The sequence below is a fragment of the Globicephala melas genome, chromosome 3, assembly GCF_963455315.2.
Source record: "Globicephala melas chromosome 3, mGloMel1.2, whole genome shotgun sequence".
NCBI lineage: Eukaryota > Metazoa > Chordata > Mammalia > Artiodactyla > Delphinidae > Globicephala > Globicephala melas.
The window spans coordinates 65,527,761-65,545,435 of NC_083316.1; the positions used below are offsets into that span (position 1 = coordinate 65,527,761).

General features: G+C 38.3%; 1 pseudogene; it reads left to right on the forward strand.

Moving 5' to 3' along the window:
- Nucleotides 1-16,003: 16,003 nt before the first annotated feature.
- Nucleotides 16,004-16,309, forward strand: LOC115845149 (cytochrome c oxidase subunit 6A1, mitochondrial pseudogene; annotated as a pseudogene).
- The last annotated feature ends 1,366 nt before the right edge of the window (nt 16,310-17,675 follow it).

The window sequence follows — 17,675 nt, forward strand, 5'->3', positions numbered from 1 at the left end:
TTATTGAGGAATTCTATTGCAAATGTTACACAAATAATATTTTTAAGCCCATGACGTTCAGTTAGGCTCCATTATATACTCCCATTCAGGAGACAGAAATTGTGCCCATTCTTCATAAAAGTTATAGTGCAGGAGCGAGACCTTTTTTTTTTGGCCACACTGCTTGGCATGCGGGATTGAACCCGTGCCCCCTGCAGTGGAAGCGTGGAGTCCTAACCACTGGACCACCAGGGAATTCCCAGGACTGAGACCTTGAGCAGAAATGCTACTACCTAATCTACCACAAATGAAATAACATTACATCACACTGTACCAATAATGAACACCAGGAGTGTAATGAATCTGCAAGAATTTTAAAACTAAATATTACTATGTTTAAAACTCCAAATTATTATGACTATGTAAGTGTTTATAATTGTAGACTTACTTTTATCTCTATTTTCAATGCTGATATTTTGTATAATTTGTATTTATTTCATTAAACTCTGGGGATTGCAACTAAGACAAAGAACGTGATTTTCTGGTCTATAAGAGATTAAGATTCCTTCAAATTATCTGTGTTTCCAAGAGAAGATAACTCTCAGATTACAGAAGTATTTACTTAGAAAGTTAATAATAGATATAAACTCCAGGAAGGCAGGAACTTTTGTTCACTAAAATATCCCAAGCTCATAGAATAGCATCTGGCAGGAACTCACTTCACTTTGGAAAAATTAATTAACATGTAATAATTTATAGAACTTCATTTATCCAACTTACATTTATTATGTGCCTATTTTATGCATGGCTGCTTCTAGGTGAATTAGACTTTCAATTTATCCAATTTTATTTTATTTTATTTTATTTATTTATTTATTTATTTTTGCTCTATGCGGGCCTCTCACTGTTGTGGCCTCTCCTGTTGCGGAGCACAGGCCCCGGATGCGCAGGCTCAGTGGCCATGGCTCAAGGGCCCAGCCACTCTGCAGCATGTGGGATCTTCCCGGACCGAGGCACGAACCCATGTCCCCTTCATCAGCAGGCAGACTCTCAACCACTGAGCCACCAGGGAAGCCCCAATTTTATTTTTAAGGTCCCCAAATATTGAAACTTCCATCACTTTCTTAGAGAGATTAACAGCTCTTATAGTTAGGAAGCTTTCCCTAACAATTAAATATTTTATTTTTCTTTTTATTCTTTCACACAGCTCAATCCTTCAATTTCCTTCTCAGGTGATCTTTACTGACCTGTGTGCAGCATCTTTTCTGCACTGTAGGACTTGTGCTAAACAAAGCATCATGTTCCAGATGTGAACTCTTGAGTCATTTTGCAAGGAGCTACCAGTTCTCTGTTAAGCACAATAATTAAGTGTAGTTTTTTGTGGCATTCAATTTTTATATTTTTATTGATATAATTGCTACTGAGAATTACCCTTCTTTTTTTCCCTTCATTTGGAACTTTTTCAGGATGACTGTCTTTTGTGTTTTCATCAGTATATTACTAAAGCTAATATCTAAAAAACTTCTACAGCTAACTTTGAGAGTCATTTTACCTACATTTTCTCATGTAATTCTCACAATAAAATCTCAGTGACATAAATATTATTATTATGGCCACGATATAGGTGGAGGATGGGGTCACATAGCTATATTGAACTGAGATTTGAATCTGTCTGTTGTGACTCAAACTCTTAACCACTCTGCTATTGTTGTCACATGTTAGATTGAGTTTATTTACACTTAACTACTTTTGGTTTAGTATTCAAACTTCTCTGCTTATTGTTGGTCTATATCTCAGGACAAAATCTTGGGATGGAAAGGTTCTTATTTTTCTCCACACTCGGTACAATAATACACGTTCAATTTGGAAGTAGATGTTTATTGGTAGCCTATCAGGTATCCATTCCTGTCTTTCCCCTTCCTAAGAGCAACCAGATTTTCCTCTGGGGGATCAATCTTCCCCCATTGTGCAGCAAGCATATGGTTTGAATGAAATTGACCCCACTTCCTGCTCTAGGTGTGGACTGTGATATCAATCCACCTGTTCATCCAATCCCTGATGGTTGAGGAAGGAACAGTCATTTAGGTTAAAGTCAATCAGAACATGACATTCATTTGACTTCAGAGACTGGTTTAGCTTGGTCCAGGGTGAAATTCAGGTGTTTATGATATGGTGGAGGGAAGAAAAGCCCTCTCTCTTGCTTTGGATAGTGTCATGAATGCCAATGAGACCTGGAATTGCTGCAACTGTTTGGTTATCATGATGGAGGCCAGTCTAGATAAACCAATGCATAGAGTGAGACTGAGCCAGGTGAACTGATGGGAATTTCAGCCAACTTCCTGGTTAAACCATGACTGAAGCCCACTCTGTACAGATGAACTAATAGTTATATATGCCAATAAATTTCTTCTGTCTTTTGTTGCTTGGAACTGACATCATCCAAACGGATAGAACTACTCTCATTTTTATTTCTTCTTAATTTTCCTTTTCTTTTACTTGACCAAGAAGTTTCTCTCAAATTTCTACTTTTGAAGGTTATATTCTGTGTTGAACTTTGTCCTTGGAATAACATAAATTTTAAAAACTCATTTAAATTAGTTTCTAGATTTCTCTAATTTCATAGTCATTTCCTTTTTTGGTGCTTTATTCACTGGAAATTATTGCCCTGAAGCCCATTTATTAGTGTACTGAATTATCACAGTTCAAGGTCACCGTAGCAAAGTTGCCTCTTAACTTCACATTGCCAATCAATTAGTTCCTGCCAGTAAGCTGTAAATATACTATAAATATTCCTGTCAATCAGCTGTGGATACAATATGGCTTTGCATCCATTCAGACCACAAAAACCATATAATCTTAGTGGTGGAAGGAACCTTAGAAGGCATCTACTCCTGCTTAATTATTTTACAGATTGGAAAATTAGAGCCAAAAGAAATTAAATGACCTGCCTAAGGTCACACAGCTAATGGTAGGTCTCCTGTGATTCCTGGTTCTTTCCATTAAATCATGCCTCCCCATGTGCAATGAAGCCTACCAAAATTATATAAATATAACCCAGTATTTCAGGAGACTAGTATAATTCCATAATGTCTCGTGTAACCAGTGTGCCATAAACCTTGGAAGCAACATAAAAAGGGCACTGAATTGAATTGATTTTCAAGTCTCAGTGGAAATTAATATAATTTTCTGTGGTTAAAACTCTATTTGAAATTTGACAATCACTGAAGATTGATTTTTAATACATTTTGGATCATAAAGTTGACCTCTTAATGCTAAAAAATTTCACTAAGATACAATGTAGATTGTTTTCATAAAACAACAAAAATTTTAAGTATGAAAGAACATGACTTTGGGTGGACTCTTCTTTCCCTACTTGAAGACAGCGATATTTATATATTAAAATTATTTTTCACATACTTCCTATAGAGCAGATACATTCCTCTGTTGTTCTCCTCATCTGTAGCATGGCTCTCATCAGAATCAGCCTGGGAGAGTTCTAAAATTACAGATTCTCAGATGCATCTACAACCAGAAACTCAGAAGGAGAGCTCAGATATCTGTATTGTTTTCAAAGTTCCTCTGGTGATTCTGCTAGTTGGTCAAGTTTAGGAAGCACAGCTCTATAGCATTCTATAAAATATGTGTCTAGAAATGTTTTACTGTAAAAACAAACAAACAAAAATACTCCAGTGTACAAACACACACACTCATTCTGTGAACAGTGGATGATGACTACAGTACTTAACAAGATAAATAGTCACATCTTCTGTGTTGGTGAAAATAAGCATGCAAAACAAAGCCAAATTTCATTGACTCCAAGATACCATTGACTGCAAGATGCACCATTATTTATGTACCACTTGGGGGAAAGGAAACTTACTAAGCTGACATGCCATCAGTTGTAACATGCCTTGTGATTTCAGAGATGATAAAAAGCATGCATCTTAAAGTGGATGAAGTACAGTAAGTTCTACTCTTGTAATTGGAGTTATAATGGTGCCTGCCAGGTTGAAAGTGAACAAAAGAGGGAGATTAACTTCTAGAATATTAGGATAAGGGGAAACCATATTAATGATCCTAGCAATGCTACTAAGAAATCTCTGTGGATCTTATATGCATCAACTTCCAAGGCTTTTCTGATAACCAGAAATCCATCCTGCTGAGATATGAGCTCGCATGACGTCTTAGGGAGCTTTGGTTAAAATTGATGGTGGGACAAGGCCCTTCATCTACAGATCTGACTCGATGCACACCACCTCCACCCACACCCTGCCCCCCGCATTCTTCTCAGAGGGGCACAGAGAAGCAAAGCACTGAAAGCAGAACATGCAAAAGAAAAAGAAAGTGACTTTTCATAAGGGTGGCACTCAATTTTTATTGTTCATGGAGGTGAGAGAATCTAATTTTAAAGGGTTTCATATTATTGTTGCTTGCACCAAAATTGTAGTTGTATTTTCTGTTAGGCTGCTCAACTTGGTTCCTATAGCCAACTCTAGAAATGCTTTTAGTTTGTCTCACAAAAGAAAAGCCAAGATTTATTGAAAGTTTTTGGTGTTAATAGGTGAATAGTGACTGAAAAATATGGACTGAACTTATATTCTAACCAAAGTAAACCTCTTATCCTTCTCCCTCCTTGATATTCATTGTAAATAATGATGCATTTGGATTTATCTGTCTTCTTTGTTTCAAAACTACCTATATAATTTCATGGACATAATATCCTTCCTTGTTTATAATATTAATGTCATATATTTTAGCATTCCCTCTGGCTGCCCTGCTGACTCGGTTTCCTTTGGTCCTGAGAATACCGCCTCCCTTTATGCTGTTGGCTTTTCTTAAGTGTGCCTTAAGAAAGGATTTTTTTGGATTGTGCCTTTATGTTTACCATTGGGAGTCCTTATTAGATTGTCTTGACACATCTATTCATGTAGTTTCTTTGGGAGAATGTGGGCACTGCTGTTGCAGTTTGCATGCCACACTGCTTTTAGTGAGAAAGGGGGTAGGGCAAGATATGCCACTAGGCAGAAGCTGTTTTCGTGATCTGCAGTGATTCCTCCTGTAATCAGAGTGCCCGTTTTCGTTGTCCCTGACTGGAGGCAGACTTTATGTTTAGATTTTGTGGTCCAAGGTAGGAACGTGAATAGAGCTCAACATTCATTTCTACTCCTTACGACTGACTCCAAATAATGATCCTATCCAATGTCCCAACTATGCTTGGCTTCCTCTCACTCTGTCTGTGACCCACCACTAAGTGCTCCCCTGCACGCATCCTGGCCCACAATTTCTCTATTTAACTTGATGTCATCTGCTTTCTAACATTCATGGGTTCATCACAGGTTTCAGTCATCTGAGTTTTATGTCTTATTTTCATGAGCAGTCATATATTTATGCATGTTGTATGTGTAATTTTAGAGGTTTGGTAAAGGAGGGTTGAATGTTAGTTTGCCAGATTGGAAGATTGGAGGAGGGGAAAAGTCAGGGTATTTCCCTTCCGTTTCCTCTGAGTTTTTGGGGGCATCTCTAGCAATAGTTCTGTTTTCTCTGTGGCTTCAATACCCATTTACCCCACGTTTAAGGATCCCAGACCAAGGCTAGACCAATAGCTATATGGTTCTACCCTCTAAGCTCTGTTCCCAGAGCTTGTAAATAGTGGTTTCCTGCTGTCATATGCCTTTTATTTCTCTTGCCATCTCCTCTTTTCCTTGTCTACATTTTGATTGTGTGGTAACCAATCACCTGTATTAAATTCCTTTCATTTAAAATGCCTGGGACTTTCCTGGTGGTGCAGTGGTTAAGAATCTGCCTGCCAACACAGGGGACACGGGTTCAAACCCTGGTCTGGGAAGATCCTACATGCCACGGAGCAACTAAGCCCGTGAGCCACAACTACTGAGCCTGTGCTCTAGAGCCCACGAGCCACAACTGCTGAGCCCGCATGCCACAACTACTGAAGCCTGTGCGCCTAGAGCCCATGCTCTGCAACAAGAGAAGCCACTGCATTGAGAAGCCCGCTCACAGGAACCAAGAGTAGCCCCCGCTCACCGCAATTAGAGGAAGCCTACAAGTAGTAACGAAGACCCAACGCTGCCAAAAATCAAAAAATAAATAAATTTATTAAAAATAAATAAAATGCCTAGAATGGTTTGTTTTCTTGCTAGTCCCTAAATGATAGAGTGGAAGACCAAAGCACATTCTCAATCACCATATTAAAATAAACATTTAGAAATGTTAATAATATTTTAAGAGCACAGTTGAAATGCTATTTAAAATCATCTAGGAAACCACAGATCTGTTTTCTGTACCAGGTCCACAACTCCCTAGCTGAGTAATTTGACAGAGCAGTTGGGACCATTCTGGTCATTACATAGTCTGCCATTTCCAGGCATACCTGCAGCTGTGCTTTAGTGACAATGATTATTGTTTATCTAATACTGTTTATTCCCATTTTTAATTTGCAACCAGAAAAACTGTTTTCAGCCTGCACTGCACCTGTTTTTATGTTCAAAAGAATTTTGATGTCAACTCCAGCCAGCTGATGCAGTTTGGTGTTGCCATGCTTGCCATGAAAGACATTACTTCAGCCACCAAAAGCCTTTAATTGTCTACATATTTTAATTTCTTTGGCAAGCACTTTGCCCATTTAACCCAAGAAATCAAAATTCTTGTATTTTCTTTGTCCAACGAGAATTTCCTCCCTGCATTGTCGTCTCATGGCAAGTCAGGAAGAGACAGTTGCCAAGGAGCCACTGTATGCAACTCATATTTCTCCAAGGCCCTGTTCTTCTCAAGAGCCATCAGTAGCTCTTCTCCCAATGTACTCCTTGCTTTCAATTAAAATTTTAGGTTTAGATCAGTAATTACATATTATTTTATATAGAATGATTTAAGATTACCCATTAACAAGTTCAGCATGATGTTTTTTAACAAGAGATTTTTACAAGGCCTAACTTCTTTTTTTCTCATGAATATTTATACCTCTGAACTAAACACAAGAGCTTTAAGTCATCCAGGTGATGGTTTGTTCACAGGTAGTTGTAATTAAAGCAAATCTATTTTTATTTTATTTTTTGTGGTACGCAGGCCTCTCACTGCTGTGGCCTCTCCCGTTGCGGAGCACAGGCTCTAGACGCGCAGGCTCAGCGGCCATGGCTCATGGGCCCAGCCGCTCCACGGCATGTGGGATCTTCCCGGACTGGGACACGAACCCGTGTCCCCTTCATCGGCAGGCGGACTCTCAACCACTGCGCCACCAGGGAAGCCCTAAAGCAAATCTATTTTAAAGTGACCTTCCATATGTGGACACATCTTGTACCTGAATTATAAACATTCATTATAATTAAATAGGACAGCTAAAATTTTCAGTTTGGATCTTCCTTCTCTAAATTTCTAAAGCAACTCAGATTTTTTTTATAGGCCCTGAGAAAATGCAGTTTGATAACCACATAGCAGCTTTTGAAAAATAGGCCTCTGACAAAGCAGATTCCAAGCACAGTTTCGCTAGAGTTTTAAGAGGACCATCATTTCTTTGTGAAATCACACACACACAAAAAAAGAAAACCTCAGTCTAAAATACTTCATAACTGTAGACCCTTTGAAGATGGATGAAGAACAGCTACAAGGCAAGAAAACAAAGTTTTCATTTCTTCTGGAACTTAGAATAGCTGCTTCTTCGTTCTGCACAATCTCACCCACTAGTAGTTTCACCCCCTGGTCTGACTGAGGCAAAATAAGTCATAGGCTGTATCTCAGATATTTGTTCTGATGGTCAATGTCTTACTTCTCAAACAAGCTAAAATAAGGCACCATGAACTCTCTACAGAGGAAGTAGACAATATATATCACCTCTATACTGGTTTACTCACCCTTGCCCAGATTTCCATCTGGAAGCACCATTTTCAAGCAAACATCACAGATATGTGGAGAGCCAAATTGGCTAGCTGTGTAAGTACTTATGCCTCAGAAAACCCTTTTATTCATGGCAAGGCTGGATTCCACTGGGACAGCCAACGTGGGCACATTTAGCATTGGCTTTTAGTCCTGGCTCATTCCTTCCCGCCTGAGTTTCTGAGCCACATATACTTTAATCATTCCAGCACACTGATTCATTGAAAAATAAACACTGAGGCGATAATTCATTAGAAAGCCTGCATATTCTTCTCCTACAGCAAGTTGAGTCTCTTCCTGCCAGAAATTGTCGGGAAAGGAGGTGTGTAATATCCTTATGTTTTGGTTTACATTGGTTCATTTTTCATCAGATTCTCCAAGCTTTGATACCTGTGGCTTAATATTCATAACATTTTGCTTGGATTTTTGACTTTATTCAAAACCCATATAACTTCCACAACCAATTGAGACAAACCAGATGAAAGATTTCAACCACATCCACTCATCAAACCAATTTGTTGCTGTTTTCTTAGGTTTCTGATTCCCCCATCTGTGTGGCTTGGTTCATGTGAGGCCAAATTCAGAAATGGGTGGGAACATATTGGCTAACAAAAGGAGTGTTAATCATTTCCACTAATAGAAGGAACCTTTTTATTGCTACTTTACTGATGGAATCTTTCCCCCAAGGCAAGAAACAGTAACAAAATCCCTCCTACCTTCCTGTCTCAAAAGAATTATAATCTGTCTGGGAAACAGCCATCCCCAAGAGCTGTTTACTGAATGCCCTCAGCAGGTGGTACTCCTCTGGAAATAAGCAGCAGGTCAGGAAAGATTAAGCACTGCACTTGGAGGCTCTGGGTTCCAGTTCTGGTCTGCCATTTATATCCGTTCTGACCTTGGAGAAGAACAGTCATCCTTTACTGAACAGCTCAAATTTGCCAAGTATTTTCCATCCCTTTTAAAAATGTCAGTAATGCTACAATAATGATTACCCCCCCCCCCCCATTTTATAGACTAAAATGAAATAAGGCACAGAGAGGTTCAGTGACCTGCTCAAGTACTAATAGCTAGCTAGCAATTTGCAGAGCCAGGAGCTAGCCCTGGGTTTGATTTTTGAGACAACAAAGCCTACTGCCGCTTCACTATACTATGACAAGTAATTTTCCTTTGCTGGGTTTTAGTTTTGATTTATTTTAATCTGAAAAAATAAGATGATTGGACGAAAACTTAAAAACCCCTTTGAACATAGATACCATATGATCCTATAATTGAGCCTAAGCTTTAAACGTGTAGAGATTATAGTTTGGTTCAGTTCAACCCAAACAATACACATATTTATAAAATAAATTTGGGTGGCGGTGGGGAGGGGTGGTATGAGATTAAGGGTCTGGTATTAATCTGGGAAAGCTTCCGGCCTAAAGGGTTTTCATCTGGTACAGGCAGGAAGAGACTCGATGTAGGATGGCAGATGGGAGGAGGTCAGCTCCAGCCTCCGAGGGTCTCTGGGTAAACACGGTCGGGGAGGATTCAAAGTAAGAGAACATTAGCAGGTCTGACTGGCTGAATGACAGAGTCTCTGGATCAAGGCATCCATGCTGAGGAAAAGGAAAATGGGTCCTTTACTCAGTATTCTTCCCTCCATGGGAATTCAATAAACATTACTGACTGACTAGCTGAGGTGAACTGAACTGCAGAATTGCTTTGAAGCCCACAGTTACAAGCTATAATTGAGAAACTGTCAAGAGATTCAAATTCACGGAAAACCAGGAAAGAATAATGTTTCCATGTTTCAGAGCTTGCCAAAATATAGTTTCCTTTCTGCTGTTCATTTCCTCCCCCGCTTCTAATTCATTTTTTAAAACTTTTCCATCAAGGAGAAGTCTATTTTGTAACTATGCATAATTAATGTTTAGCATCTTTCTTTCTTTTCAAAATGTTGGGAACTGTAACTTTTCTAGTACCCTAGGGGGAAAGGGGCACTAGTTGTAAAGACTGTTCTATTTGTTTTCCCTGATAAAGGACCCTATTAAGAAAGGAATACTAATATCCACAGGATCGCTAGCTACCAAATAACCATAAATAAATGCAGGTTGAGAACTATAGCCCAACTCTGTACAGTGAGTTCTTCCAGTCTTTTTCCTCTAACACAGTGTTAATCGTCGGCTCCTGAGTGGCTTGAAATATGCGATCTTTGAACCTATAAAACAATCATATATACTATATGCCAGGCACCTTTTGCTAGACACTTTATGTATATTACCTTTAATCTTTGAAGCAATTCTTTAAGGAAAAAGAGATGTCAGGGCAGAGTAACATGCCCATGGTGGTAAAGCCAGGTCCCAACGCTGGTCTTTTTGACGTCAATCCCTTTCTCCTTCCCCTCTGCACCTTACAGAAGACAGGTATCGACCAGCAGGTACCTGTGCTTGTCCTTCTGACAAAATCACTGATGTGATCTTTTTTTTTTTTTTTTTAATATAGAATGATCCCTTGTATACTTTTCTCTGTATCCACCAGTGGTAACATTTTGAAAAATTACAGTATAATATCACAGCCAAGACAGTCACATTGATACAATTCACTGATCATTAGATTTCCCCAGTTTCACCTGTCATTTCTATGGGTCTGTGTCTCTGTCTCTGTATGTACTAAATTCTATGCAGTTTTATCACCTGCATAGGTTTGTGTATCCACCTCCAGTCATGATACTGAACAGTTCCACCACTATTAGTATCTCTCCTTTCTCTTTTATGGCCACACTGACTGCGACTGCTGTGATCTTTAATCATTCTTTCAGAGTATCTTTGGACTAGTCCTTTACAGAATCATGTGAAATGTGCCATAAAGCACAGCCACTTATACCCAGATATGTCCCACACCTTAGTCTGGAAGGAAATTTTCCATTTTGAAGTTAATGGGTGAAATTTTAAAGAAAGGGCATAGGTGTGAAGAACTGTTTACCAGAAAGTTAAAATTACTGTTTAAACAGACCTCTTCGTTAAGCAATAAAGGCAAACCTTGGGATGGGTGAGATCCTGCTACCTTCTCACGCAGATTAATAATTGCCTTACAAACGGAGCACAGCACACCAACACTCAGTTGCTCCAGGTGAATTTCCTGCAAAGATAAACAATGACGTGGGCACTACTAAAATCAAATGCATCTGCTTAAACATATATGCTTATATGCCCATAAATGTGTACATATGGTATATTAGGTTGTTTTCATTCGACAATTTTTTAATTAATAAAATTCACTCACAATTTGACTCTCTAAGGAAAACCCAATGATTGATCATCTTCTAGGTTATCTAATTAAGTAGGTCTAAAGAAAAGTTTGCTTTTCTCAAAGGATCCATGTAATATAAATATTAAGAAAAGTACAGAGTGGATTTGTCAGCTAACTCATCTTAAGTGAAGGAACAAGAGGTCTCGGAAATCACAATGATGTGTTCATTTCACTTTGTTGAATAAAAATGATAGACGCCATGGCAATTTCAACAAAGCTAAGGAAACAGTGTGAGGGCAGCCCATGAGGAAATTAGTAGAACATGGAGAACAGTCTTCTTGATCTCCTGATTTTTGATCCATTGCAATTTATTATGTATCTTCATGCTCTTTGAATCTGTGATTCTCTGTGAAAGTTGTTTCTTTGTTCTTAAAGCAGAAGTTAGGTGCAAATACTAGGAATGAGACAGAAGTAAACCGATGTGGTTAGCCCATGAGCTCAGGGCTGAATCCCAAGCTATAAGTTTTTCAAGTCAAAACAAATGTGTAAACTAAGAAAAATGTCTTGGTAAGTGCCACCAACCCAGCTATTCCCACAGGCACTCAAAAAACCTCAGCTACAAAACTACTGCGGACGAGTTGAGTATTTGGAGACGTTAGCTAGTATAGCCTCAGTCAGCAGATAGCATTTGGATCAATAATCACTCCAAAAATAATCACTCCAAACGCAGTCAAAGGCTTCTTACTGTTTATATTAGATTTATTTGTGTATTCGCACACTTACTCTTGCCACTAAAATAGCAAGTCTTTTGTTCAAAGTAGAAAACTGCCATTATTTTATTTATTTCATGCCTTCATGATTAATACATTGTCCTCCTTCTATGGCACCACTAAGAAACTTGGTATGTTCTTTTCTGGCAAATTCTTGAAGATAAAAATTCAATAAAGACAGAAATGTTAAATTTCTTGAAATCAATTTGGACCATTTTTCAGTTTTTTTCTCTATAATTCCTCATTTTTCTTGCTTTTTAAAAAAACATGGCACAAAGCTTAGACTCAGAAGAATTTTATTTTCAAATTCCAAAATTTAATTAGAAAACCTTACTTATTAAACAGTAACTGGATATCAGTTTAGAACCATTTTCCCCCAAAGGGCTGGCAGTATACGTGGGAGTCTTTGAAATTTTCTGGCACATCAAACACCTAACACCTTTAGCCTTTCCTTTCAGGGGAAGAACTTGCCCATAGAACTGTTTCACTACAGTTTTATTAAGCAACTAGTGACAAATAATATTTTTATATCAACCCAGGGAGATAATCTAAATACCTTGAATTATTGGCTCACTGTTCTGAAAATGTTAAATATATATTGCCCTCATGTTTTAAAATGTATCCTAAGAAACAGACTTGCCTGGTCATTGCAGTGGACAATCTCTAGAGTGTGGGCCCCATTCACAGAAGTAACTGATATAATTGTCTGATATCTAAGTTATTGGTAACCTCCACCAGTAGCATACAAATGAACTTATTTACAAAACAGAAATGGACTCACAGACGTAGAAAACAAACATGGTTACCAAAGGGGATGGGGCCGGGGGAGATAAATTAGGGGTTTGGGATTAACATATACACAGTACTATATATAAGAGAAGTAGACAACAAGGACCTACTATATAGCACAGGGAACTCTACTCAGTATCTTGTAATAACCTATAATGGAAAAGAATCTGAAAAAGAATAGATAGATAGATGTGTATAACTGAATCACTTTGCTGTACACTTGAAACTAACACAACATTGTAAATTAAGTATACCTCAGTTTTAAAACTGTAATTATAAAGAAGAAAACCAAACCTTCACTTTATGTTACTGGATTAGGCACCACACAATCATGTGCAATAGACACAATCTGTTCCTGCCACTAGCTCCAGAAATAAAAATGACTGTGTCTTCATGTTATCACATATAATGTATGTTAATTCCATCAATGTGATTTGAGTCCTGATTTCTAGTCTGCCTTAGTATAAGAAAAAAAATGAAAAAAAAAAATTGTGTTGACCAGAATTCTTTTCAGGGAAGACACTGAAATTCTTCAGAAAAAACTTTCATAGACTCTTGGGATTAAAGGTACAAGTAAGGCTGCTCTTCAAACTGTTCTGCAAGACCAAGTGGAAGAATTTCCTGGTTATATCAGAGTGGTATGGACAGGAGTGGAAATTAAAGGAAAACGGAAGAAGAGGAGAAAAAAGAGTGCTAACAAAAGTCTGTCACTCCACAGTGAGACCCCATTCACCTAATATCTTCCATAAAGTTACAGAACCCCAAGCTGCTTCAGTTCATGTAGATGAATCAGTAAATTTAGTCACTTTTTAACTTAGTTATTAAAACAGGTGACAGGAGGGCAGCTGGGACTGCAGGTTTTAACAGAGAAGTGAAGTAGACAAAGAAAGAGGAGATAAACTTTAAATCAAATTTTACTAATACCCCAAGGGGAAAATAGGCCCCAAATGGAGTATGGGTTGCATACGGTTTTTCCAGACCTTTCCAAACACTGCACATTGAACTTCCCAAGCACAATAAATAGTCTCATACTGTATATAGAAAACTATCTCCTGAAGGACACTACCGTTTGCCCTAGTCTCATATGAACTTCTTTACTGAATATTCCTATATCATATAGACTTAACTTTTATGCCTATAATCCTGATATTCTTCAGTTAGATTACAGCAGAGTTATGGACAAATAGAGGTATTTCAGGTGTCCTTTTACACACAGATTTCAAAATAATGTACATCTTTCAAAATGTTTAGAATTTATCATGAATTACATATTTTCAAAGTATGAAGGTGAAGTAAATTAAAAATTCTCTTTATGCTATTACCATGTGGAAATCCCCACATAGGGGCTGATAGAGAGAAATGCTTGTCACCGTTTTTGAATGATATGGGGAAATTAGTCTTGAATAATGCAGATTATTCAGGGTAGTTGGGAATGTTTCTTTGGCATAGAGTATGATCACCCTGCTGTTAAAGAGATTGGAAGAAGCATCAAAGAGTAGCTGGCATGAGATATGGAACTTGAATGACAGGACTATAACAGGCAGAAATGAGAAGATATCATTTAGAAAGAGGGAAGACATGGGGACAAGAAATCAGATGTGTTTGGGGGAAGAGCCTACAGTCCCATTCATCTGTAGGGTGAGGTTCAGGAGTCAGCCTTGGGAGCCAGCTCTTGGCAGGAGTGTCAGTGTTCTCGTGATTTAACAGTGGTCAGCTCCTTCATTGAGCTTTTTATGAAGCAGGCGTTGACAAGAGGAAAGCAGAAAGGAAGAAGTTGGAAGATGCTAAGTGTTGACTACAGCTGGCAAATGGGTGTGATTGGGCTCAAAATTATTAATGTATGACTGTTGCCAGCCTTTCCCATCCACCAACTGGCTCAAGAGGAGTCTTGCTTTTCTATGCCATTTCTTCCCTTTCTCCAGCCACCTAGGAGGCCCTTGTCTTGTCAGTTTCATTCTGTAGGTTCTCACAATCAAGAATGGAAAATAGACAAAAGAGCACATAATCAGAGAGCAGAAGAAGGCCTGTGCTATTGTTATTGGAATATAAAGGAATACAGCAATCTTCAGGAAAACCCCATACACAAGCTGAAAACAGCTTTCTTTTTCTTTTTCTTGTTTTTTTTAAATCCAAAGCAAAGTTAGATAATAAGAACCAGAAGTTTAAGGAATATCCTCTGCAGGGGGTAGCTCAGCACCATTGTAATTTGGACATAAATATAAATTATATTCATTGGTTAGTGGGATCAGGGCTATTATGGTAGGCATAAATAACAGACTGGGGAGATTTTGCTTAATTAGACAAAGACTAGGGAGACATTGAGGGCTCCTGAACAAGGTGGTGATGTGATTAGTATTCTTCTTTAGGAAGAATTATCTAACAGCTTTATCCACATAAATGAGAGAGGAAAAAAATTGAAGACAAGTAAAATCAGATAGACTTTGCAATATGCCAGGTTAAAGGGAGTGAGGAACTAAAAGGGGAGAGTGAGGACAGAGAAGAGAAGATGGCAAGGTATTTGGAAAGCAAGCTCAACAGTACCATTATGAGAGGAAAAGGAAAAGAGATGACAATTTCAAGTTTGAGGCCACAGAAATTGAGGGAATAGAAGTGCCATTAACAAAAGTGAGGCTACCGGAAGGAAAAGCTGACTTCAGGGCAGACACCATTAGGTCAATTTTACATACATTGTTTTTTATGTACATCTGGGTGAGACTGCCCCGTGGACAAATGGAAATGTAAGCTCCAAGAGGAAAGGCCTGTGTCTGTCTTGCTCCCTTTGCCCCATGGTATCTCTGAAGCCCAGCATATAACAGGTGATCAATAAACACTGCTGAATAAATGAAGAATGGCTGAAAGTCTACCCAATACTCTGAGTTCTTATGATACATGATTACAGTTTTTCATGCTTGTTTCTCTTTATTTATAGATTCTGCTTTATACACATGTGTCTTAGATCTCCATTTCTGAGTGCCCTCAACCCTTGTTTGTTGAATTAATGTTAGTAGATGCTCTTTAGTCGTAGTTTATGTACAACCCCATTCACAATTCTCATCTGCTTTTAGCATATTCAAATAAGATAAAACTCACTAAATGCCATATTAATATAAATAGAGAAATATACATATCCCTAATACTTAGTTTAAGGAAAGAGCAATACATATAAGTAACTACAGGTATAACTACGTAAATAACCATCAGCATTTCAACATTCGGTTATTCTGTTTGGTTAAGAGCCTACTTGAAGTTGTCAAATATTACATTTCCTTTCAATTACAAAGAGCCTGAAAAAGACTGTTGGGCAACAACCTGGAAAAGATTATTTAAAAGGTAAATATGGGTCCTGGTCGAAGATGGCAGCGGCAGCTGGAGCCCAGGTTTCTGGGCTGCTAGGTCGTTCCCGGCTGTCGAGCCAGCCTATGTCGAGTGGTGCCCACAGTGGCGCCCACAGCGAGGAGGGCTCAGATCGCCTGTGGAAGGCCCTCACCTTCTTCGTGGCGCTCCCCGGGGTGGGAGTGAGCATGCTGAATGTCTTCCTGAAGTCGCACCACGGAGAGGAGGAGAGACCCGAGTTCGTCGCCTACCCCTATATCCGCATCAGGTCCAAGCCCTTTCCCTGGGGAGATGGTAACCATACACTTTCCATAACCCTCATGTGAATCCGCTTCCAATTGGCTATGAAGACGAACAAAGAGAACCTGGACCACTACCCAGTGAAGACCACAGCACTGGTTTGAACCATTACTCTGCACACATGGACCAGAAAATTGTACGGGACCTTAAGCTCACCTCCTTGTATCCAGTGATGACCATTATACTGATCTTCCATCCCTTTGCTTATAGCAGGAGATGGCTTAAATAAATAACTTAGTCACGAGCTGAAAAAGAAAAAAAAAAAAAGGTAAATATGTTTTAATTTCATGAATGGCTGGAGATTCCCTATACTCAGCAGTAACATATGACTCACATTTGTCCATGGCACAAACTTGTAGAGTAAATACAGATCACAAAACTGACTGTCTCACAAGGCTCCTGTGATACAAACTTTTCCCAAGGTCCTCTCTCTCCTGCTGCAGTGTGTGAGGGCCTCCATAAGGAACATGGTGTTTCTATTTCAGAAAAACTGCACATCCCATATTCTATTTTAAAAGATTTGACAATGTATGAGCAGTGTATATATTTATATTGAAAAGGTCTCTTTGGTCATTATGGATGATTCACTGGAGATGTTCCTCATAAGCAGGGTTTAATAGTAAAATATAAATTCAAAATTTTAATCTGCAGTGATTCGCCCTACCCCTTGGACTGAGATGGCTTCATGAAAGTTAGGGGTTTTTTTTTAAAGGCAAACCTTGAAAACAACATCTGGTGTTGAGTTCAGAAATTAGAACCAGATATGCTTCCTTATCCATATTTCGGTTCACATGAGTAGGCTGCCAGAATGGTGAAAGGGAAAAGGTTTGCTAATTTAATTTTTGTCTTGTTTTTAAAGAAATAATAGAAATATTTTTATGCTCAAAGTAGTTATGGGTCTTTTTAAGTATACAGAACATCCCTGAATATACATAAAGAAATATTAGAATTAATATAAATTTTAGGTAATAGTTAGCATTGTAACAATTCACATTCAAAGGATTCGCCAAGGGTTTCCTCTAAGTAACAAGAGCTAGACAGTATAAAGGCCTCATAGATTGCTTTTAAAACCAGTTTTCCAAATAATTTATGGTATATGTGTTCCTCAAGAAAACTGAGACAGCTAATAACTATTTGATTCAGCTATATTTCGAGCATTAGTATACATCCCATTCAGAATGCCAACATGAAAGAGCAACTAGAATTTTTGTTTTCTAAAACTTCAACAATAACTAAAGGTATGCACAGAAATGTTGGGGATGGTGATTAATAGAATTCTAATTTGGTGTTTATAATTTACCAAGCACTACAGAGCCTATTTTATTTTGCATTTATAATAAGCTTAAAGTAAACCAAGCATATATTGTTATTTCCATTTAACAGATGTTAAAA